Source organism: Canis aureus, chromosome 28 (assembly GCF_053574225.1).
Source record: "Canis aureus isolate CA01 chromosome 28, VMU_Caureus_v.1.0, whole genome shotgun sequence".
In the NCBI taxonomy this organism is placed as follows: Eukaryota; Metazoa; Chordata; class Mammalia; order Carnivora; family Canidae; genus Canis; species Canis aureus.
In genome coordinates, this window is record NC_135638.1 from 6703319 (window position 1) to 6728661 (window position 25343).

A 25343-nucleotide genomic window follows, 5' to 3' on the forward strand; every position below is an offset into this window, starting at 1 on the left:
TTCCCACTTGGAGCTAATCTCTCGTTGCTATCTGCCTCACACTATACCTATATACATCTTGGCATTTCTTGTCTCTGTTTTTGCTCAGATTTGCTTCTCTTCCTAGAATGCCGTTTCCTTGCCTCTCCCTTCACCAATTCTATCCATCCTTTAAGACCTAGCTAGGCATCCCTTTCTAAAAGGCTTTCCTGCCCGCCAGTTGGGAAAGATGTCTGTCTCTTTGGACAGTTCTCTAAGTGCAATATGGATTATTTTGATAATATTCTGTGTCTCTATTCCTCCCTTAGATGGTGCACACCTAGGTGGCTGAATTTGACTCTTGTATTCCTAGCACCTTACTGATGTCTAGGACACTGGTTGCTTGATATAGGTGTAGAGCTTGATAAAGTTTGTTGACTGAAAGCCTTTAAGAGCATTGTGGCAGAAACCTGTTTTCCTCTAACAGGCCTTTGTTGAATTTCATAGTTCTGAAGAATAGTAGTTCAGATGACTATGTGCTGAATCATTCCAACACCCCACTCTTTGTATCTCTGAGAGAATTGCATTCATTATTTTTCTCAGGTTTGCCTTAGGAAATAATATCCAGATTTCATTCATTGAGTATTTATTTAACTACAAAGGCTTTATGGACCATGCAACCTTTCTGTGTTCTTTTTTTCCTCTGATCTCTTTCTGGATTTATAGCTGGGGCTATTAATTTGGCTATTAATCATATACTATCTTGTGGCATTCCTTTTTTGCAATTTTTTTTAATGTGGTCCTTCGTCTATTATCTCATATTTTACATGCTTCCATATGAATAGGGGTATTTGTTCATTAGCATACTTATTCATTATAATTTTTTGGAGAATTCATTATAATTCCCATTATTTCTCTTTTTGCACAGTATATTAGTTGGCGTTCTGTTTATGCTAGCAACAGAATTTGGGAAACTTAAGGACAAAACCATTGTATTAAAAGGCTCTTTGGGATTCCACTGTATCGAGGGCAGGACTGGAGAGCCAGGCTTGATACAGAACAGAAGCTTGATACAGAGGTTGTTGCTGGCTGGGACCTGGAGGACAGTGTTGCACAGAAACTGTTGCTGCTCAGAATGAACTCCCCTCCTTTCCTCCATCCACTCTCACCATGACCAAGACTTCGTGCCCCTGAGAACATGGCCAAGTTCAGGCCATGTGCTTGCTTCTCAGCTGTTTGAGAATCATGAGTGGGCAGAATTAAAGAAAAAAGCCTCTAGGGATTTCTTGGGCTTCTAGCAGATACGAATTTATCAAGGTAGTTGGGGAATTCTCAGGAAAAGAATGGATCTCGGGTACTTTTAAAAATACAATAAATAACTATTAGCATTTATAATTAGCTGTTCACACAGATTTCCTATCAAATCTTAGCACTTGCAGTGACTAACAGTTGGTCTTATGCAAACTGCTTCATCTTCTGTAGGTGTTAAATTTTCTCCTTTCTCTAGAGGGAGACCAATATTTAGTGTCATGTGGTGGTTTAAGGATTAAATTAAATAAGGTATCATATAAAAGGTACCTATTACAGTCTGTCATAACATAGTAGGTGCTCAGTAAATAATTATTATTTGTTGATCTATGTGTACACAGTATGAGGCTATTCTATATAGATGAAGCAAAGAAGTAGCAATTATTGCCTCTGCCCTTGAATAGTTTGTAGTTTAATCAGAGGCAAAAGCACACATATGACTTAACTCACAACTACATGGTGAATTGGGAAGAGGCATTTTTATAATCTTTGGTTTTCATATGAGCAATCAGAGATTCAGAAAAGTTTAGCAACCCGACAATAATCACACAGCTCTTAAGTGGCAGAGCTGTGGCTGGGGCCAACGTTTCCTGGATCCACTGCTCTTTACAAGTGGGGAGATAGGATAGCTCAATGAGGGATAAAGTCACTCAATTCAATTCCATCAGAAAATTTTACTGAATACCTACCATGACAATCTGATACTCTAGGTGCTGTGAGGGAAGGTAAGTATGATCAATATTTAGTTTCTTATCTCAAGAAGGTTATAATTTTGGGGAAAAGATAGATGATTACTGAAAGACAAGACAATCCACACTAAAATTCTATGTTTTCTATTTAGTTCTTTTAATAAACATTTATTGAATGTATCTGGCTCTGTATTGGTACTGAGGATTCCACAGTAAACAAAAGAATAAGCAATCTGTCCTCAAGGGGCTTAACATTGAGTTGGAAAGAGACAGGCATGAAGAGAAAGTAAATGTATACACATAAGATAAGTATAGTTATTGACAGCAATGTGTGCTAGAAAAAAAATGCAGAGGTTTGTGATACTGAGTTGATGTGGGCTTTTGACTTTCTTTCTTCCTTTCTTTCTCTTTCTTTCTTTCTTTCTTTCTTTCTTTCTTTCTTTCTTTCTTTCTTTCTTTCTTTCTTTTTTCTTTCTTTCTTTCTTTCTTTCTTTCTTTCTTTCTTTCTCTCTCTCTCTCTCTCTCTCTCTCCTCTCCTCTCCTCTCCTCTCCTCCCCTCCCCTCCCCTCCCCTCCCCTGTCCTCTCCTGTCCTCCCCTGTCCTCCCCTCTCCTCTCCTCTCCTCTCCTCTCCTCTCCTCTCCCCTCCTCTCCTCTCCTCTCCTCTCCTCCTTTCTTTTTCTGTCTTTAAGAGAGAGAGCACATGAGAGCACATGATCAGGGGGAGGGGTAGAGAGAGAAGCAGACATCCCGCTGAGCAAGGAGCCTGACATGGTGGGGGTCAAAGGCAGACGTTCAACCAACTGAGCCATCCAGGTGCCAGAAGAAAAGTGCTTCTGAGGGCCTGAAGGTGTCAGTCAAGTGAAGTTGTGTGCGAAGAGTAATCCAGGCAGAGGCGTGGCAAGTGCAAAGATGGTGAGGTGAAGCGGAGCTTTGAATCTCAAAGAGTAAAAATGAGACTGTGCGGCAAGAACCCAAAGATCCAGGAGGACAGCAGGGTAGCATGAAATCTGAAGATGCAGACAGGAGTCAGAAAATGCAGGGCCTTGTACATCATGGTTAAGAGTGTCTAATATATTATTTTGAGTTTAATGGAAGCCCCAAAAGATTTAAGCAGGAAAGGGATATTATTTGATTGTTTTGTAAAAAAGAAATATGCCATGAAGAAATAGGATGTTTACCTGGACATTAAGAAGGGAAAGAGTGATATTACTTTGAAAAAGTCAAGGAGGACTTTGAGAAGAAGGGAATACTCTAATCAGTGAGATGGGTTAGAGATTCTAGCAACAGGGAGGACCATCAGCAAAGGAGGAGAGTCGAGGAGGTATGATGTGTCTTTGGACAATGCCGAGTTTTCCAACGGGGCTGGAGCGCCTGCCCTGTGTGACTGTGGAAATGAAGTGGGACCTGGGATGAAGGTGGGTGCCAGGCTCTGTCCTGACTACATTCTGTAGGCTGCTGAAAACTATTCTGCATTTGAGAAAGATTGTGCTGTGATTGTGTAAAGGATATCAGAAGAGGCAAGGAGACCACTGATTAGGTGCCTGCAATAGATCATTTGAGGATGGTGAGTGCCAAGCTGGGAGAATGGAAGGAAGAGGCAGCGATAAGACCCATTGACGCGAAGAGCTGCCGGCACTTGATGATGAATTGGGTGTAAGTTGGTTGGGAGGTGAGGAGAATGTGAAGACGTCTGCAAGGCGAGCCGGGGATGCCCTTTTCTGTGAGAGGAAGTTTGGAGGGTGGGGTAGAGATGTCAGTTTTGAACAAGTTGAACGTAAGATTTTGGCAGGACTTCCATATGATGATGCAGCAGAGGCAGCTGCAAAAGCAGGGCTGGAGCGCAGGATGTTTGGCCTTTAAGAGCACACCTATTCCAACTAATTTCTTATAATCTGTGAAAATTTTTGTGAATTTTTAGATATTTGCTATTTTCAAGAAGACAGAAGTTTCACAAGTGTTTGTCAGAACCAACTGGCATTTTCTACCAAAGGAAAAGGTTTTCTTCTTCAAAAAAAACAGAACGTTCAGTAAAAAGGGAAAGCTGGTTGATGATTTCTGCTTCCTTTTCTTACTTTGGAAGCTGAGTTATCAGACTTGTTCAGGCCCAGGGAATAATATTAGAGAATATGATAACACAGCCTTCCTGTTATAAGGAAAAGGATCTTGTTAAAATAATCTATAATTGGTAATAAAGATATAGACTGTCTCTTGTGTCCCTAAAGGACGTAATAGGAGAGAGTAGAAAAAAAAAAAAAAAGCAAGTTTTTTCTTAGAATTTATGTTTGGGTATTTTAATAGTTCCAACAAAATGCCAGACCCAAAAGACGAGGATGAAGGGCAATATAAATAGCTAGGTGAGAAAAGAGTATGTCAATACGAGAAAGGGACTCTTTTTTTACGAGCACTTAAAAAGTTCAAATTAGAAACAAACAGCCCTCTGCAGTGCTAAGTCGAGCAGACCGAAAAGCAAAATGGAAGATTTGTGTCCAATATGGATTGCAGCAGGAGTAGGAACCTTTTCTCTGTTTCTTCTCCCTGTGAGTATAACCATGTCTTCCTCAGTTACATTTTCTCCTCTTGAACCACACAGCCCTTTCTCTCCTGATACTAATTTGAGGATATGGAGCCAGTGGTGTGGAGGTTCTTAATTCACCAACAAAGGTCATTTTTAATTGCTGTCTCCAGTGTCTGAGGACTGCATCATCGTTCATCTGACGTGACTCAGCCCTAGTGCTGGCACGGACTCACTCAGCTCCTAATAGACTAGAGTTAGTGTCACAGACTCACTGGCAGACCAAACCACGTGAAGCCAGGGAAGAGAAATGAGGCTGCCATCGTTAAATCCACTTCTGACCTTAGCAGTTCAGGTGAGGAGAGGACAGCCCATTGTGGGGGAGACCGGTTCATTTTGCAGGGTGTTTGTTGCTGTGATTACTGTAGTGACTGTTGCCTTCCTGTTTTATATTTATACAGATTGTTTTGGAAGAAGGATCTCGAGGTACAGAGACGAGCATACTTTTGCAAAAAAAAAAAAAAAACAAACCAAAAAACAAAAAACAACACCATATGCTAGTGGAGGCCTCCAGGCTGTGGGGATCTTGTTCACTAGTGATATGGGGAGCTTGTTTGGCCTCTGATCATTGTTTTCTCATCTATCTTGATACAACCTCTGCATTTCAGACCCACTGGATGCCAGGTGCTTATTTAGTCTTTGTAGCAAACTCAGGATAAAAACACCATTGCCATTGTTTTTATAGGGGAAGGGGCTGTAAATTTTCCAAGGACACATTGCTGGTAAGTAATGAATTTGAGATTTTACCATGTGTCTCTTGCCTCACAGCCAGCGCGCTGTAACTACTCTCCTAAAGTTCCTCTCATCTGTAAAATATGGAGGATAATATCACCTGTTTTATAGGGTTGTTGTATAGATTAAATAATAGAACTATGAAATGTCTGGTACTTTAGTATGCATTAGGCAATCAATAAATGGTTGATAGTATGACTACAAATAATGAAGAAAAATCTTCACTAAAGCATCTGTAGCAGTGAGGTCCTTGCTGGAACGTGCCCCTTTGACTCTTCAGTCTCAATTAGTGTGATGTAACGAACACTGAAAGCAGATGCTAAGGAACAGCATCCAAAGAAATGAAGCTCCAGTGGTGAAATATCAGATACTATAACATCTGGATAGGAAACATATCTGTGCACTTTGAGTTATCCTCGTAACTCCCAGATCATTCCATTTTGACACCAGTATAATTTCCTTGAAGTAACATTTGTCCTGATAAACACAAAACCATCGGTTTCAAAGCAAATAGAGTGTACTGATCCGCAGGAGGCTGGAGTTCCAGAATTAAGTTTGGGAAGCTTAAATCTGGGATAATAAAATATAGTACATGATAGCTCTGGTAAATGTTGTGAAAACAATTGCAAGCAATATGAGTAAACACAGAAGAAATGCAGGTTTGCAAGGGAGTCTGGGAAAGATAAACTTTGGCTTTCTAACTTCTTAACTAAAAGGAGACAGTGGAGGGTGAATAAGCCATTCCAGAAAAGGCAATATTGTTAAGAACGTAATAATTATTACCATCTGGATCTTCTAACTTGTAGATCACAAAATGAGAAGCTAACTGACTTTGTAATGGTTACCTGACCTCTTGGTCTCTTTGCTACTCTCGATGTCTATAGGATGCTGCTGACTGAGTAGGACCCCTGCTTTAGACACAGCTCTTGGGCTTTTTGGTGCAAAGCAATTTGTGTGTAATGGCAGTTTTATGGTCCGCTGACTGTACTGAAATGTAGCACTTTACCAACCGTGAACTTTGACATGTTTATAACAGGGACTTAATCTGAAAATATGCAAGAGGGAGCCTTCTAAATATAATTTATAATCAGGTGAACTCTCATGTAGGTGTTGAATAGCATATGAAATTAATATTTGTGCCTTGGATTTTGAGGTTAATTTTGCCCTCCTCCAAGAGACACAGTGACACTAGTAGGTGAACTGAAGGTTGAAATCTCAATTGCTTTGAAGGGACATCAAGCCTTATGAATTTGCATTAGTGCTAAAAACAGCAGGGGAATAATATAATTAACATATATGAAATTCCATTTCTAAACACAAAACAAAACCTAGAATGAACCTTACAAAGGACCTTTGGATAAACACTCTGTTATGTCATAGCTAACAATGCAATAGTCTTAATTATTATATTTGAAGATTTTTATTCTGTTAAGTGTGGGCTTTTCCTAAATTTCCAGCATGTATTTTAACACATGTCGAAATTTTTTTCCCCTGCTCTTTCAATTATACACTATTTAATGCCACAGTATTTATTTCTTCTTTAAGGTCCTTGGTTCCTAAAATTGAATAGCAACTTCACATGCCTACGCTTAGCCTGAAGTGTTTATATACTTTAATTAGTGTAGAAATATTTCCTAGCTTTCAAAGCACTTTTATGCAGACCATAATCCTAGGCAGAGGGAAAAATACTACTATTCAAATGACTACTCCGTTCTAAAAAGTACTCCAGAAAATGCAACTTTTTAGAAGAGGACTAGAAGAGGACTAAACAGTAACTTGGAAATTTCATGATAGTAAAAGATGATTCAATATTTTGCACTCAGCAATCTGAAGTGTGCTTCAGTTTTTATTTTAATTTTTCTGGTGAATCTTTCATCAATAAGACTGTCAAAATAACTTTCTGTGGGAATTTAACTGTTAATCAGTGAAAAAGAGACAAAACACTTAAGGGAAAAATTGGTCACATTACACAATTACATTGAAGATAAGCGCATGTGACAGAGTGGACCTTGCATATGGCAGAGGGATTCTCAATGCCAGCAGCAGCATAGTTGTAGCGTGTTTGCGTGAATGTCTCCTGGGGTGGTGTGGACCTGAACATACATACGTGCTGTAAACCTCAGTCGATGCAGCTGCAGGAACTCTATTTCTGAATCTCTCTTGGCCTCAACATGTCATATGTAAACATACACGAGTAAAAGGATGAATATAGCTGAATCTGATTTTGCATTTACGTGTCTATAACAAAGGACATACAAGTGAGTAATTTGCATGTGGATGAGACTGCCTTCTTATTTGTGTTATATTGTATTTTCTAAAACATTTGATTGCCAATATTTATTGTCAGTGTTCTGCTTAGCTTCCTGCCATCTTGGCCACTCACCTCACCAAGATGGAACTTAAATGAGTTCACTCAAGTCTTTGCTGCTTCAGAAGTTTATATATCCCAGACTGAGGATCATAATGCTCCATCAGGAATCAGAAGGCAATACTAATGGCAATGTCATCTTCAAGAGCAGAGGACAAAGCTAGAGATGTATCTATGTCTCAGCAGGAAATTTATAGTCATGAGGTCACTGCTGACTATTTTATATTTTTATACAGTACCTTACAAGTTGATTTTAGCCTGCAGCAAGCAGAATATTTCTTCCCCCACGTAGTTCTCCTATATCTTCTCTTTCAGTAGATTGGAACTTATAAAAAAAATACCTTGCAATTTCTAGTGGCTCCTCTGTATCTTAAAGTAAGTGAGAAGAAAACCAGAGTGAGTTGGACATAGGCTTAACTCAGGGGCAAGGAGCCACTGATCTTGGATTAGAAGATGGAGATGCAGTTAAGAAGGGTCAGAAGAGGAATCGGGGAAAGATAATAAGCAGATAAATTCTGGCAGAGTTTACATGAAAACATCAAATGAAAATTTGAGTCATTGGTTTGTGCTACTAGTATATTTAGTAGTACAAACGTTCACAGAAGCAGCAAATGATTTCATGCACAATAGGGGAGTTGCTGATTTCTGTAGACCTGTTAGCCAAAACGGTATAAGTCTTAACATAACAATGCCAAGAGTTATTTAGCAGCTTTAAAGAGTCCTAGAGACAGCCTCTCCTTGTGAGGTTCCTGGATATTAAAGCCAATTTGAGTTGCAGCACAGTGCTCAAAGAATTCATACAAACCAGAGCAAGGGGATTGCATGCCAGTAATATATACATTCTTTGGATCTCAATTTGGTTTTACTTTCTGACAGTCCTCTCTAGAGACTCTTCAATGAATACATATTTCACCTTTAGGTTTTAGAGCTGCTGTTTCTTGCTTCCTTGTGTACCCATATAGCTGGCTTTTCTTCTAGATAAGTCTGTGGACTCCATTCCTGCCATGTCTCATATGAGGCATGATAGTCAAGGCAAATTGGGAGCCATGTGATTCCTTTAAAAAAAATGTTTTATTTATTTATTTCTTCATGAGAGACAAGCAGAGAGAGAGAGAGAGAGGCAGAGGCACAGGCAAGAGGGAGCAGCAGGCTCCATGCAGGGAACCTGATTGCAGGGCTCCATCCCGGGAGTCCAGGATCACTCCCTGGGCCGAAGGCAGGTGCTAAACCGCTGAGCCACCCAGGGATCCCCATGGAGCCATGTGATTCCTTAGAAGAGGAAAGACACTTGCCAAAGACCAGTGATGTTATCATAACCAACAGCAAATCATTCAACGAATTTTTCAAAAATGCACTGTCTATGAACAAAATACATCCTCCTCTCACCCGGCTCCATGTGATATCTCATTCCATTTCTCCTTTCTGGTTCACATTGTAAAAATGAGATGCATTTTTCTACCCAAAATGTGGTTCAGATATCAAGATTGATGATAACCATGCATGTAAGAAAGTGTGAAAAGGTTTATTATTCACAAAATGAGGCTTTCTGGGGAGGCTACCAAGTGGGTTCAGAAATAGCTTGAAAGAACAGGGAATGGACACTGGATGGTTTTTATCGTAGTTAGGAAGTAGGGTTGGCATGATTCCTGCACATACATAGGCTGGAGCTTGTCTGGTTTGCACTTCCCGCCAGCGTTAAAGGAAGGTGAGCCTGTGCTTTCTTATCAGCTTGCCTAGATATGAGCAGGAAGGGGATAGGGGTGAGGTGTGGCTTGAAAGCTGTCAACAGTCAAACATCAAAACTGGAATTGGACTTGTTATTACAACACTATCCTGGAACCATGTGGAGAAGTGGATTTGGGGAAGTATCTCATACACTGCAGAAAATGTCATACACTGACCGTGATCTCAGACTCCCTTTATTCCTTGTTAGCCAGGCCAACAGGGGGCCACTTTCCACTTCTGCATTATTTTCTACTAATGAAACACAGTCACTTGTTAAATTAATATCCATTTTTTAAAATTTCCATTTTAGAAACCAAGATGGATATCAAAAATTTCTGGTAAATATGTAAAGTAAAAAAACAGTTACTGATATAAGTAATGAATTATCAACTAACATGAATAGAAGGCTCTCCCCCATGAAAGAGGACTGGTACTTAAAAACTACGCAGATATCTTCTTCGGGAGATTTACATCTATTAAAGATAGGGCCATATTTTCTTAAAATTTCTCAAAGACAAATGATACAATGCAGTGAATTTATGTATTCACTCCTAGCATACCATACACACTACCTGGAAATTTCCACCTCATTCAGACCAACAACAATAGCAACAATAACAAGAATGGAATTAAATGCACGGTAACTTTAGTTTCAGTGAGAGTTGATTGACAGTGGGAAATCAAGTCCTTGAAATATGTTAGTCCAAATCTGAGAAAGCAGAATATTCCAGAAATCTTGATAGTTTAGAAGTAGGTCACCTCGGTAATTAGTATCAAGGACCTCTTTTCTCATTATGCAAGGATGCCTGCTTATATGACAAGCACTGGATTAGGTGTTGGGGATACAAAGTTGAATAAAATACGGTTCGTGCCTTAAAGGATTTTATAGTCTATCCAAATGATACTTGGGATTCAAGGGTTCTAAGAACTCAAGGAATAAAAGTCATCTACTGGGTTAAAACCATGACAATTAGCTGACTAAGCAGCCACTTTTACAAAAACATTGCCTACCACTACCCTGTGTTTTGAAATAAAAATTTCTGTGAAAAACAAGTCTCAAACTTCAGCATTATTTCCTTAAGCAATTTTCCTAAAATAAAAGGAAGACCAGCCAGGCAAGGACAAATTCTAAATTTGGTTTTGAATGTTGTCCATGAAAGACTGGCGACAACGTTGTCCAGCCTTCTTAATGTAATAACTAATTTCCATTTGAAACAGAGAAAACAGTGACTTGCAGCTTGCTGAAGTCAGGCACCTTTGAGAGATGCTTTATTGTGTATTCTGAGGCACATCTTTCCAGGTAATGAGGTGTGAGAGTCACTGATAAGCACATAGAATGTGGAAGAGAACAAAATAATAAAACAAGCAAGTTCACTCTTAGTCATGATTGCATATGGTAAATAAGCAAAATTCTTTCACTCAAAACGTTGAGTACGGAGAGTTGAAAATCTCAAATTTTTTTTTTTTTTTAAACCTACAGTCTGGAATTGCAAATGAATTTAATTCTCTAATCATTCTGGTCTAATTAGTGAAGAGCTGTAAACATGTATCACAAATATAAATGCGTAAACTTTATAATTTAGTGTTCAACTCCTGATTTTTGTAGGTGAATGTGAAAAAAAAAGTCATGTTTTCCTTGTCAACTGGTGATGGGCCCCCCACTGAATATTTCAGGTAATGTTTTCAGGAGGAGGATGTCTGTATGTGTGGGGGGAAGTTATCACTCTTTCCTTGTTTTAAATTGGGGAATACTGTGTTTTGGAAATCCTTTGATTTACATTATTTCAATTAGTTCGCATGACAACATTCCTCATTCCTATTAGGTAAACAGAACAAATAGTTTTGTATCTGTTTGCAGATAGAGAAACTGAGATTTAGGGAAGTTCGTTCATTTTCTGTATCTGGCTACTCACAAAATCAGAAGAAAAGCCTAATCTATTTATTCCCAACCTAGAGCTCTGTCTATTACACAGCACTGTCTTCTTACAAGTAGTCTTCTGCTGGAACCTCTGATTTTACATGAGTTTGGTACTTTTGCTTTTGTGTATAATCATATATGTTGAATTTATTTTCTCTTTGAAGACAAGTTCTGATATGAACCCAAAGAATTCAGAGTAGGGAGTGAAGTACTAGATTACACTTAACTAAAATTATATATTCTTCTTTAGTTTAAATATTTAGTTTAATATTTATAATAGTGAAACTATTGAAAAGTAAAAAAGGACGGAAATAATATTCATTTGGGATTTCTTCTGTGTTTGTCAAACCTTTTAATTTTAAGCAATTGGGTGAAGCTTTTAGACCATAGAATCCTAAACTCTCTTAAATCTCGCATTAAGGTTTTTTTTTAGGCATTAAATGTTTTATTTTATTGGTAATGCTATTTGTGTTTTTTAACTTTTAGTTTTTATTTATTTATTTTTAAAGATTTTATTCATTATTTCTTTGAGAGAGAGAGAGAGCAAGCGAGAGAGCGCTGAGTTTGGGGAGAAGCAGAGGGAAGAGGGACAAGCAGAATCCGTACTGAATGCAAAACCCAACATGGGGCTTGATGCCATAACCGTGAGATCACGACTGGAGCCAAAAACAAGAGCCAGATGCTTAACTGACTGAGCCATCCAAGTGCCCCTGTGTTACTTAATTTTTTAAATAAATTGTATTGTTTAGAGTAGCTTTAGATTGATAGCAAGGAAGCCTTTTACCTGAGGTTCATCGTTTATTCTTGGGTTAATGAAATATAGATAAAGAGATACTGATAAAAAATCTTTAAGGGACAAAAAATTGCATTTAAATATCAAATATAGGCCTTACTGAAGATGCTAATATTGTTTTCTATCAGAATGATTTCATATTGATTAATTTGTATATTAGTGAAATCTCTGAACTCAGCAATTTGATTCATTTGTTCTTGGCTTAATCTTTCCTCTCGAGGTCTCTGTACCATATAGACTGTACACGACAATACCTAAAACGGTAAGTTGTCTTATGTAGAACCATAAAATGAAACCTTTAAAACTGTGTAATTCATACAAAGGTCTGCTATGATATCTATTTTAAGAGTTTGAATGCTTTATCTCCCCCTGGGTGATGGAGTTTTGTTTCCCCAGAGTTCTCAGTAATATTTGCCCCTGGTCTGTGTGGCTTGACTGAAGGTCATTTATATTCTTTGTGGAATCAAAACTCAAAGTTCACATGTGTCTGATCTTTTAAAAAGTTAATTGTGAGTTCTTAGGAGCTCCATTTGGGCCTGGAGCATTTAAAGGGTGAAAACTCTGATGTCCGACACTGTACACATGAGTCCAAAAGGTAGAACTTCTTGCCCTGATCAGGGCTTATCTTGAAAGCCCTGCTAATTTGCTTATTTAATTGGACTTCCTTTTTTTTTTTTTTTCCAGAATTACCGTATTTTACCAAATAGAGTAATATCTAATTGCACCAAGAGGGCTGATGTTCACCTGATGCTTTAGCATCATTTTGACTGCTAGACATCTAGGTCCTCCAGGGCTATTTGTTGTCCTTCCCGGTGAACTGTACTACTGTACTGAGGACGTCTGCCAGAACCATTGGTGTCTTCTGCAGCTGTGCCAGTAAAATTCCTCCCCCTCACCTGTGCTTGCAGAATTGTGGGTCAGCCTGTCCTGTGCCGGGGTTGTAGTCACTGTGCTGCAGGTAATTAGCGGGTAGATGTGTGTTCTTACTCCGCTCTAAGGGATTATAGACAGACGCTGTGTAGTACAATACGGGAGAAAATGTCTCTTTTAGGATATCAAGCTGAGATGAAATAGCTTTGTTTCACGGAGATTTGGTTTGAAATTTCCTTGTCAAAAACATTCAACCCAGTGATCCAGTGTGGAGTGGAAAAGAACTCGAGTTTCAGAGATTTGGAGCTGTGCATGCTGGTTCCTCCTCACACGATTAGGAAACTGGGCAAAATCACAAAATGTGTTGGTCCATTTCATCCCAACTTTCACACAGTTAAGAGTGAACTTATCCCAAGGTCTCTTTTGAGTGACATGCTTGCAGATGTTTCTCACATTTGTTTCTTGGCTCTCTTGCAAGCTTAGCAGCTGTGCGCTTGTGAGCTAAGCCTTGTTTGTCTTCACGTGCCAAAGGGGTGCAGGGGCCGAATCAGCTCGAGCCAGTCTAATCTCTGGTAGGATCATTCAGGGGGAACTTGATCCTTAATGTTGCCGCAGTGGCATTAGCTCACCTCCACATCATCCCTGTGACTCCCAGTTTCCTGTCGCACCCTCTGGACAACTCAGGCCACATTTCCTATCACCCCATTCCCTATCATTCTCTTCGCTTGACTCCTTTGAGGTCTGGATGTGGTCTCAAATGGAAGTTTGGCAAAACCAGACATGAACCTGCTAAGATGGATTGGTGGGTGGTTGGTTCCTGGCGCGATCGGTTTGCGGTGTCAAGCTCTACGGAGTTGAAAGCCAGAGCGACTCTTATGTAATGGAGAAGAAAAATTGCTTCATATTTTTCAGCTCTGTTCTAGTTTGTTTCATGAGCATCAGCAAAAATAATCTACTTCATAAGGATAAAGGCCTGCATTTCCCAATAAGTCGTCTTTATCAAAACAGAAAAAAATTGTGAGGTCTGCTTCCTAGTAGATGTTCCCAAGGAATTAAAAACTAGTACGTGAAGTTAGTATTGATGCTAAATAAAAACACTGTTGAAACTCTAGATTTCTTTTTTTTAAAATTATTTAAATTCAATTTGCTAACATATAGTATAATACCCAGTGTTCTTCACATCAAGTGCTCTCCTCAGTGCCCGTCACCCAGTAACCCCTTCTCCCCACCCACCTCCCCTTCTGCAACCCTTTGTTTCCCAGAGTTAGGAGTCTCTCATGGTTTGTCTCCCTTTCTAGTTTTTCACCCCTCAGTTTCCCCCTTCCCTTATGGTCCCTTTCACTATTTCTTATATTCCACATATGACTGAAAGCGTATGATAATTGTCTTTCTCCAATTGACTTATTTCATTCAACATAGTACCCTCCCCTTCCATCCACATTGAGGTATATGGTGGGTACTCATTTCTTCTGATGGCTGAGTAATATCCCACTGTATATATTATATACACATCTTCTTTATCCATTCGTCTGTCGAAGGACATCGTGGCTCCTTCCACAGTTCGGCTATTGTGGACATTGCTGCTATGAACATTGGGTGCAGGTGTCCCAGCGTTTCACTACATCTGTATCTTTGGGGTAAATACCCAGTAGTGTAATTCCTGGGTCATAGAGTAGCTCTATTTTTCACTTCTTGAGGAACCTCCACACTGTTTTCCAGAGTGGCTGCACCAGTTCACATTCCCACCAACAGTGCAAGAGGGTTACCCTTGTTCCACATCCTCCCCAACGTTTGTTGTCTCCTGTCTTATTCATTTTAGTCATTCTCATCTCATTGTGGTTTGATTTGTATTTCCCTAATGACAAGTGATGTGGAGCATTTTTTCTTGTGCTTGTTGGTCATGGGTAGGTCTTCTTTGGAAAAATGTTTGTTCATGTCTTCTGCCCCTTTCTTGACTGGATTGTTTGTTTCTTGGGTGTTGAAAACTCTAGATTTCAAATAGATAATAATGTTGTTTGGAATAAGTGATATGTACTGCAGCGCTAAATACTTACTTTTGCTGCCTGGTGAACTTTGTCCTTCGATGATGAACTCAAATGTTACCTGTATTATGAAGGCTTCCACCATCCTGGAGCCAAATGAATCACTTCCTTCTCTGTGTGTCTAGCACAACTACGGTCCCCTATTACTGAGTGTATTACTGTGGTATATTTCTTTTTTTTTTTTTTTGGGTAGTTCATCTTATGTATTTAAGATCAGGGACTGTGAGCCACACCACTGAGATTGTAGTTCTGGCCCTGCCACTTCCCAGCTGTGTGACTTTATGCAGTCACCTGAATGTGTTCTGTGCCTGGGTTTCCTCATTTGCAAAATGGGCAGGATAGTGGCACCCACCTCCTAGAGCATGAGCAGAAATATCTACGTGAATATTCGTGAAGGACTTCATTCCTAGTGCTAAGTAGGTATTATTTAACAAACCTGGGGATGCTTGTGTGGCTCAAGGGTTGAGCGTCTGCCTTTGGCTCAGGTCGTAGATCCTGGGGTCCTGGAATCAGTCCGCATCAGGCACCCTGCAGGGAGCCTGCTTCTCCCTTTGCCTATGTCTCTGCCCCTCTCTGTGTGTCTCATGAATAAATGAATAAAATCTTTAAAAAATCTGTTTGAAATGTTCGTATGTAGCAGAATCTATACCAGGCCTTGAGTGTACAGATACAGTGGAACGTCTGTTCTCAAGGCGTGTGTGTACTCGTGACCTAGACATTGAATGATTCAAAAGCACTCAAAGACACCATTCATTTATTGTATGTATTTTTATTGAACTCCTTTTTTGTTTGTTTGTTTAATGACTAGTTTCTGGTTGTAGGAACACTACAGTAAAGAAGACAAAAAGTCCATCCCTGGGCTTCAGTTTCAGTGCATGTAGGAACGATGAAGGAGGTGTGCCCAAAAATTGCTGTGAGGAGCCAGGGGAGGGTCCTCTAACTCAGCCTGGGGTGCAGCTAAGAATTAGGGAAAGCTTCCTGCATGAACTGATTTATCAGAAGAGGTAGAGGGGCTTGGGTTAGGCATATAGGTAGTAATGAAGTCACTGATACTCACTTCCTTAAAGCAAAAACTCCTGTCTTGTGAAGCTGCATATTTCTTTTGTACATGTGGAGTGACACTACTACCTTTCCACTTAGGAAATATGACAGTGATTGTGTCAACAGTTTCTTGAAGTGGGGCTCTTCGTTGATATGAATATCTTCAGCGTCAATTCCCACGCTGTGGATCGGCCTCTTCTCAAGAACTTAGGTCTATCTTTATAGCATTTTACATGATGGAGCCTTATTGCAGCAATGGAGTTACAGCTGAAATAGCATAGAGATTAGGTCCAGATGATCTGGATTCAGGCCTTAATTCTATTGCTTGCTGGCTGGCTTTGTACAAACCCCTTTACTTATTTGAGCCTCAGTTTGTCCATATGTTGGGCTATTAATACAGCAGCAGCATACCTAACAGGGCTGTGGGAGGGGTTACAGAAAAAAAAATTGTGGAAAGGGCTTTATAAGCAGCAAATGCTTAATAGTAGAGTATTAAGTATACTCCTGAAGAACAAATTATTTTCAGTATTTGACAAAAGATTCAGTGAGAAAATAGTATGAGTATTTTTATCAATAATTAATACTTGGTGATTAGAGTGAACATGTATTTACAGCAACCACCTGGGTACGTACCACGTATACAGTCCTGCCTCGTCAGTATTATTACCAGAGGAGGAGAACAACATGCTCAATATTATTTAATAGTATGTGGGAGAGCCAGGTATCAAACTTAAGTTATTTGACCCTATATCATGGATTTCTTTCCATTATGTAACGCTGCCTCTTCAGAAGTCTGGCGGCATCTGCTGTATCCTGTGGAATGTTGCTGAATCCTGGATATTGTAAACCCTCTGGGCTTGATTGTTATGCCACGTAATCCTTGAAAGGTGGGCTTCGCAGTGCTCTAAACTTTCAGTTCTTTACTTGATTTTGAAAAACTGCGAAAGACCAGGATGGGGAAGAGCAAGCAGATGGTAGTAACACTGAAAAAGAAAAACCATTCTTTCCTCCTTATTTCCCTTGTGTACAAAAGCTGCCATGCCTCACATCCCACATTCTCTGAGAAAATCTCCCCACCCCAAACTCTTAAACCTAGTCTCCTTCTGCTCCTCCTTGCTTCAATCCAGTTTTGCAGTCAAAGCCAGAGAGGGTTGATCTCAGGAGAAAAGGGGTGGAGAGCAAACGTGATCAAATCGATCATTCCAGAAATCTTTTCTTTCTTTCTTTTCTTTTTTTTTTTTTTTTTTTTTTTGCTAGTTGAATAAGGAGGAGGCCTGGAAACACTCATACATTAACTTTTCTCTTGTTGAAAATTAATATTAGGTAACATGAACTGTTGTCACATTGCCTAGACTTCATTTTATTGGAATGAACTAAATAGCATAATAACTGGTAAAATTTCAGCCACATACTTGAATGTGTCAGCAAAGTACTTGCACCTCTTTCTTCAGTCTGAGTGAGACACATAAGTCTGAGTTCACCTGAAACCTATATTTTCTAAGTTCTGCTGACCCTCTGGTAAGATCCCATTGACTATATGTCATGGCCAGCATTTGTATTTGGAATTATGCTTTCAAGCTCTGAAATGTGCATTGACATAATCTCCCTGGCTAGGCATTTACTGGAACAATTGCAGATGTCTAACTTAGTTTACTAAAGAAGCACATTTATTAGTCTGATTAGCCCCATGTATATATTATTTTCACTCTGATTATCAAGCTGACCCACAATACATCTTTTTAAAGAAGAAATCCCTGAATAGCAGTGTGGAAGCAAGTACTGCTACTCTGGAAAGTAGTCAGTGTTGTCCTTTTCATATTGCTGATTACATTTGCAAAATTCAAATGTCCCAACAATACAAAATGTGCCGGAAACAATTGTGTTTTCAATTATCTTTCAATTTAGCTATTTTTGTCATTTTTGATGAAGCAAAGCATTAAGAAACTCTTTCTAGCATGTGTTTTGGGGACATCGGTGGTCATGACAATAGTAAACTTCCATACAAACTACTTTATCATACCTCTCAGTGTCAGACTTTAATACACTTCACCCCACTCCATTCCATTTCCAAATTATTTGTGCTCTCTTTTTTTCACACTCTGTTAGTTGGTGAGTTACAGTCTTTTTTTCACACTCTGTTAGTTGATGAGTTACAGGGATAAAAAAAAAAAAATATCCCTGCCCTTGATAACTTCACATCTTACTGGAACGAACAGACAGTGTATATGTATAGACATAATTCAATGCAACTAATCTTACACTATATAGGGACAAGTTGCATGAATAAAAATGTGGGATCCTGGTGAGTGGGGGTGAGTGAATTAAGGACTTGAGTAGAATACCTGAAAAAGTTTACAAATCCAGGCTTCAGTAACCATTTTAATTTTCTAATAATGCATGGACTTGTTAGTGTTAGGTTTTTGATTAGATTTTCTTGGCAGAATCTGGAAATTCTTTAATTATATTTGGCACTCAGGGCATTTATTGTAAGAAAATGTTATCGTGTTGTTTTAGGCGCTGTCTCAATTAAAGCAGCACACCTTTCCTTATGAAGCGCTGGAAGACACTCAACAGAAACTTAATAAACACATGTTTCCATTACACAGCACCCAGATCTCAAGAGTCCTGACTACCACAACTGTTAAAACAAATCTGTTAGAAAATTGAATAATCTTCCAAATGTTTGTCCACTCCCTAATTACTTAGCACTTACTTTTGGAAAATATCAACTCATGAAATATAACAATATACTTTGTTATGTTTTCTGAATTTTAGTCATGCCAACAGATGAACTTAATAGGGAGCCAACAACAACAGTGCAAAGCACAAGACATTTGATACTTTGGAAATCACTTTAGATACAAACCATGGAATAAAAAAATCCCATTTAACTCAAAAAGAATCAGTTCCATATAAATTATGTTTGTGAAATTTTAATTCTCTTTGAGGAAATATTTAAAAGTTCTCACTGATATATGGAGAAGGCAAAGCCCTTTAAAGGTATTAGAGTCAGAACATGTAAGACCGTACAAAATAGGTAGTGACTAAGCAGTTATTAAAATACATTAAGAAATAAACATACAAGTTTAAAATTGTACCATTGATAAGGAAATCTGAAACCTCAAATGGTGATCTAACACATTGAGACTGACACTATTTGTGTCCCTTTACAAATCTATAAACTACTATGGTGGAAACTGAAAACAAAACCCACAAAACCCTATAATACCTGTATGGTAGCTAACATAAATAAGTTTGCCAGATTCTTGTAAATTTTTTACTATCATTTAATAACTTTAAAATCTATATTCAGATTTTAGAAATTTGTACCTTTTTAAAGAGCGCAAAGAGAATCCCATTTCCATTTTCAGTACAAAGCTTGTGGAGATCAGTATCACAATTTTAGGACAGGTATATCCAAACAAAGTACTGGATTGAGTGATTTTTGACAGTAATCTGAGCAATTTAGGCCTCAGGAAGGATATAAGCTGTCTGTCTATGACAGTAAACAAAACCCTTGGAAAGACCTAAGTTGAATTCTTTTGAGGGAGACAATGTCAGGACTTGAGAAAAAGTTCATAATTTTCAACTTTGTTTCAAGAGAAGTATTAAGGGAAACTCTTGGCTGACTGTCAGTGAGTCTGGTTTCCATGACATTTTGTTTTCATCACCCCATCTATATCTGCATGCCTCTTTGGACAGACTATGAAGAAGAGAAAAATAATTATAGACCAAAATACACAAAGTCATTTGCAAGCATCTTGTAGAAATGCTGTTGTTGTTATAAAAATAAAAAGCAAAGGAAAATCTTTCAGAGAATAAGATTTTTAGACAGGATGCTTTAACCTCTCAATAGGAAGAATGAAACAATAAAATTCAAACAATAAAATTATAATTTCAAAATGGGATGCTTCTAGTCTAGCTAAGTGTAGGAATCATAGAGATAGATCAAGTTTTCCTAACATTTGCTCTGCCTTTGCTAAGTTTACAATACAAAAAGGGAAAAGGTGAAATGAAACATCATTAAATATGGAATATGAAAGAAATGTATTATGTAATATAGAAATTATGGCATTTCACCATCTGAATTTTTAGTATTTGAGTTGAAGAATTGAGATAAAGGTGATCATGATGAAAATGCTGCTGCTGTTTTTATAATGGGAGGAGGTAAGAGGAGTACAAGCATCAGGTGTCCTGGCAAAGGGTATTATTTGCCAAACTAAAAGTTTGAATGCATTTTGAAAGTTCAGTGCTATCTGATGATTTTAGATTTTTGTTTCTGATTATTCGAACTCACTTTCTTCCATGTGAATTTCCAAGACACACAACAGGGTTTCTATGTATTTTGCTGTTAGGGAATAAAGTTTGTAATGGGTCTTGAATGCTATGGACTCAAAGGCACAATATAAATGTAAAATATTGTTTGCATTATTATTGCAATTCTCTTGGATACCATTTCTGTTATTACCATGTGTATTCATTCTGAAAAACTTCTCTTCTCACATATATCTGAATCTGTGTGTGTGTGTGTGGGGAAGCTTTCTCCAGTATTGTAGCCACTATTTCCACAAAACAAATCACCCCAAAACTTAACAGTGTAAAGCAACTATTTTGTTTTGCTAACAAATTCTATAGGTCAATACTTTGAACAGGTCTATATGAGTATAGCTTCCATGATGAACATGTCTCTGTTCCATGATATCTGATCTCTGCTGAAAAGACTCAAAGGGCAGGAAAGACTCAATCGACGAGGCTAAGTCCTGCTCATTCCTGTGGTTGGTTTAGGAACCAGAAGAATTTGAAGATTAGAACTCTGTAAGAGCACCTCTCTACTGGCATCTTTAAAGAAGGATGTCCTTAGAACAGCTGGATTTCTTAAAGAGTGGCTCAGAGATCTAAATACAACCCTTCAAACAAATAAGGTTGAGGCGGCATAGCCCTTGCTGAACTAGCTTGGGAAATCACACAGAGTCAATACTGCTGAATTCTGTTGGTTACAAGCAAGTCTACTCCTAGGCACGTAGACTCTAACTTTGGAGAAAAGTGTCAAAGTATTAGCAACTATTTTTTAAAAAGCACCGTAAGTAGGATTTTGTTTTCATTACATGTAATATTAAACATTGTTTGGCCAAGAAGAAAAAAATCAAAAAATAAAAACCAACAAACAACAAAAATCAACAAAACAAAATCCTTGAACAATTTGTGTATATTTAATTATTTTGCTCTATGTGTATTTCTTCCTTTGTTTTAAAAGACTTATTGATGTAAGATTAAAAAGTAATTTTAGTGTAAATATTTATACATATGTTAATGTGAGGAGAGGAGTTGCTATTTCCTGTTTGTATTGATTAGTGTTACATTTGATTCAACATAAAAGAAACCTGTTATAGTTTTTAAGCCAATAGCAGTTTTATTTTTCTGATGTGGCAAGAAGTCCATAGGTAGGCAGTCCAGAACTCTTGCAGCTGTTTAAGACAGTCATCGAGTTTCTGGGTTCCATATGCTTCTTGCTCTGAAATCCTTTGCACAAGGCTTTGGTCCTTTTGTTCAAAAGATGGCCATTCTACATTTAGGCACTGCATCCAAGTCCCAGGTAAGAAGATAAGGGGGAGAATGAAAGGCAAGATGTGGTTTTAGCACTTTGATCAAAACAACAGTGTTTGTAAGACTCACTCAGTTGACTTCAGCTTAATAACTCATTGGCCAGAACAGACAAAGATGTTCACCCCTAGTCACATGGAAGACAGAGAGTAGGCACTTTGAACCTAGCACATGTACCTCCCATATAAAATCAGTGTTAGAAAAGAAGAGGAGAATAGATGGTGAATCTGTTCCTAGCACTTAGACTTAGCACTTAGCCCTAGCACTTAGCCCTAGCACTTAGCCCTAGCACTAGTGGTGTCTACCTCATGATGAAGGCAGTGAAATGGAGAGGAACCAGAAGAGTTAGGCATGGAATGTTAGAGTGGAAGTGTTATATGCGGTTTAAAAAAGAGATGGCTGGTGATGCCACTGTTTTCAGGTAGGAACAAAAATGGGACTTGTGCGACTGATCTATACCCAAAAGGCAGAAATTTGCATTTTGTTTATTCATTCCATAATTTATTTTTTTGAGGATGAATCTATAGTGTTTTCAGTAAAATAGGATAGAGATAGATACAAAGATCCTAGTCATATTGACTTCAATCATAATTGACTTTGAGACTTTGAAGAAGAATTTCTAAATTTTTTGATCATGGATTTTTTACTACTTGGATGGTCCATAGTTTCATATTTTCAACCCATGTGGTATGGGTTTTATCAACAATTTTATTTCTACGTTTTGACTCTTCACAATAGTTTTTACTGCCTGAGTGAAACTAGAATCCAGCAAGAACATTCAAGAGAAATGCCACAAAACACCAAACACAACACTCTTACACAGTTAATGCTCTGACTTATATTTAGAATTTTATAAAACTGTTAGGTTTCTACTAAACTTTTAGAAACTATGATGCCCCAGGCACTGAATGTAAAGTCTCACTGTCAGGCTTTTAATATAATAAAGAGATGAAATAATAACAAACTGTTGCTTATAAATAACATGTACCTGTTTCTTCTTATATTCCATTGAGTCTATTGAACCCAAACCAAACACAAAATTTAGAGAACTCCAAAAGGAAAGCTAAGAATTTCTGATAACACTTTTGATAATGGAACATTTTGAAATTCCCCTTAATTCTCCATTAATTTTGAAGGTGAAGATATTTGAAAAGACAAATGATTCTTGGAAAAACTTCCTACAATTGAACACCAATAAAAAATAAATTAAAAAAAAAAAAAAAAAAGAAAAACTTCCTACAGATTTGTATCAATGTGACTCTTAACTGTTTTGCTAACAGGTTACTTCTCACACCCTAAACTCTACTTTCCACTAATTATGCTCTTCCATACCTTTTCTCTCTTTCAGCAACAGTTTGAATGACCTACCTTGTCTTTTTATTTAGTTCCACCATGACTGTTCAGATACCAGATTTTAGCCTTAATATGTCCCCTTTCCCTTGCAGTTCAACAGGACTCCTATAATCTGATCAGTAATTACTATCATGATTTAGACAGAATTTTACAATTTATAAAGCAATTAATTAAAGTTAAATAAATCCTTAGAGCATATATTAAGCAATTTTGTGAACTACTTATATAAAAACGTTTAAATGTTCCTTTTAAATGTTAGTCTAGTATTAGCAGCTGAGAACTTACCAAATCCTATAAAAGCTCATAAATGAACATCTTACTTGAAGTCAAAACAGAGAGGCATATTTCAGAAATATTTTTTATAATATTGATTGTAATTGTGAACTCTAAGATGAAAAGCTAATTGTTCCTCAAAATACTTTTACTGCTATAATAAGAAATGGACTCAAAGTCATCTGAAATTTTCCCTATGTGTTGACATTTTGAGATTAAATTTTTAAAAACTAGCTCTTAGTACTCGGAAGATTCATATATTCTAGCAGAGAATCAAATATCCCAATCTAACAAGTATGCTTTTTTTCCTCATTGAAAATAATTTAGCTTAGCTAAGTAAATAAATATGAAAATAAACTGCATAATTTTTTAACATTATGCAATGTTATTGAATTTAAAAATCCAGTATAAACATCTACAAATTATAATATCTGAAAGTAATTAGGCAGTCAATAAAATAACAAATAGGAGGAAAGAATTATAGAAATGTATAAATAAAGAACTTAAAATTCAGTTGCAATAGACAAGAGAAGGAATTATGTGCATAATCATTATTTAAGAAAATATTTCTTTCTGAGCCCCATGGAATCAGACAAACATTTTTCATATATAAAAATATCCAATAACTATGTTCATTCATCCTAAAAACCCATAGATTGTGAAGTAGCTGAAACAAGTTCATTCATGTAAATTAACTTTTTGTTTTATATAATTCTTTATTTTTCATGCATAGTAGACATTCAACACACATTTTTTAATAAATTTTTGTTTTATATAATTCTTTATTTTTCATGCATAGTAGACATTCAACACACATTTTTTAATAAATAAAATTGTTGATTTTAAAAATATAGAACAACATATTTTGTTGATATTTAAGAAGAATTTGTTCAGATAATTGCTTCTAGAGCCCACACTAAAAGCAATTATTCCAAAATGAGACTGTGGGTCCTCATTGCTCTAATAGCTCTTAGCCAAAAATGTAAATCAAAGAACTAAAATGTATTGTCTTACTTTATGTACAAATGCCTTTTTTTTTTTTTTTTTTTTTGCAGCTCTCTCATTAATACCTGATAAAAGCGCTTTAACTTTTCAGGTAATGTTTCTTCAAGTGTTGTCTTGGATTGCCTGCATCAACATTATCTGAAAGCTTTTTAAGATGGGAGACATAATAAATCAGACCCTCTGGACTGGAACCCTGGGATTTGCCTTTTTAGCAAGCTTCAGGAGCTTCTTAGCACCCTGAAGCATGAGAACCACTGCTTTTTGACTTCCAGTGAAATGAGGTTCCAATGCTGTTTGCACTAAAATCATCCCAGAGAGCTTGTTAAAAACGCAGATCACTTCAGAGTGGAACCAGAGGAGTCCTAGGCCCCAGGGGTTAGGCTCTCCTCATTGTACCCTTTAGTTATATCTGGGAGGCTCCCCACACTCTGCATTTCATGTACTGAAAAGCAAATTTCCTGCTTGACTGCAATTTTCCTGCAATAATCTGCTTGACTTCTTCATTGGGCTGTTATGACAGTTCCCTTTCTCTTTACTATTCTCACAGTCTTGAAACAGGATCTCCCCTTAATTCTCCATTAAGAAGTTGTGGCCATAAGCTAACTTTGGAAAATTTTCTGTTAGCCTTACGTTCACTTACAAGGCTAAGCATTTCCAAACACAGCCTGCCACAGCCTTCAGACCTCAGTGACCAGTGCAGAAATCCGCACACTTCCCAGTCCCCACTTCCCTCTCTCACCCTGGCAATAACTCAAGTATCCTGAGGCCCAGAGAAAAAAGAATTTCTTTTCTTCACTCAATCCACTCAGAAACATTCTCACTGCCCCCCACTAAAAAGCAACGAACACTTCAGGTTCAGGGCTTAGGACGTCCACTCAGTACAATTCATGTTGACAAACAGAACACTTAGATCCACTCTGTGAAACATCTGCTTTCAGATTATTGGTTGTTTTACTTGTTCCCCAGGAAAAATGGGCAGATACTTGCTTTTTACTTTGAGTGACTTAGGAGCCTATTAGGTGGTTTCCTCAGGATGAAGAAAGTGTTTCTCAAAGGAAAATAAAAGTATTTTACTTTATGAGACAGGAATTTAG

The 25343-nt window shown here is 37.7% G+C and overlaps 1 long non-coding RNA gene across 4 annotated transcripts in view; it reads left to right on the top strand.

Moving 5' to 3' along the window:
- The window catches only part of LOC144300357 (uncharacterized), a 216601-nt gene that overhangs the window by 109803 nt on the left and 81455 nt on the right, over positions 1 to 25343 (top strand). The window contains exon 1 of one of the 4 annotated variants that reach the window (XR_013366930.1): positions 12772 to 13022. The exons of the other annotated variants lie outside the window; for them this stretch is intronic. This is a non-coding gene — a long non-coding RNA (uncharacterized LOC144300357). Of the gene's footprint in view, positions 1 to 12771; positions 13023 to 25343 lie in introns of those variants that run through there. 4 annotated transcript variants of the gene reach the window in all.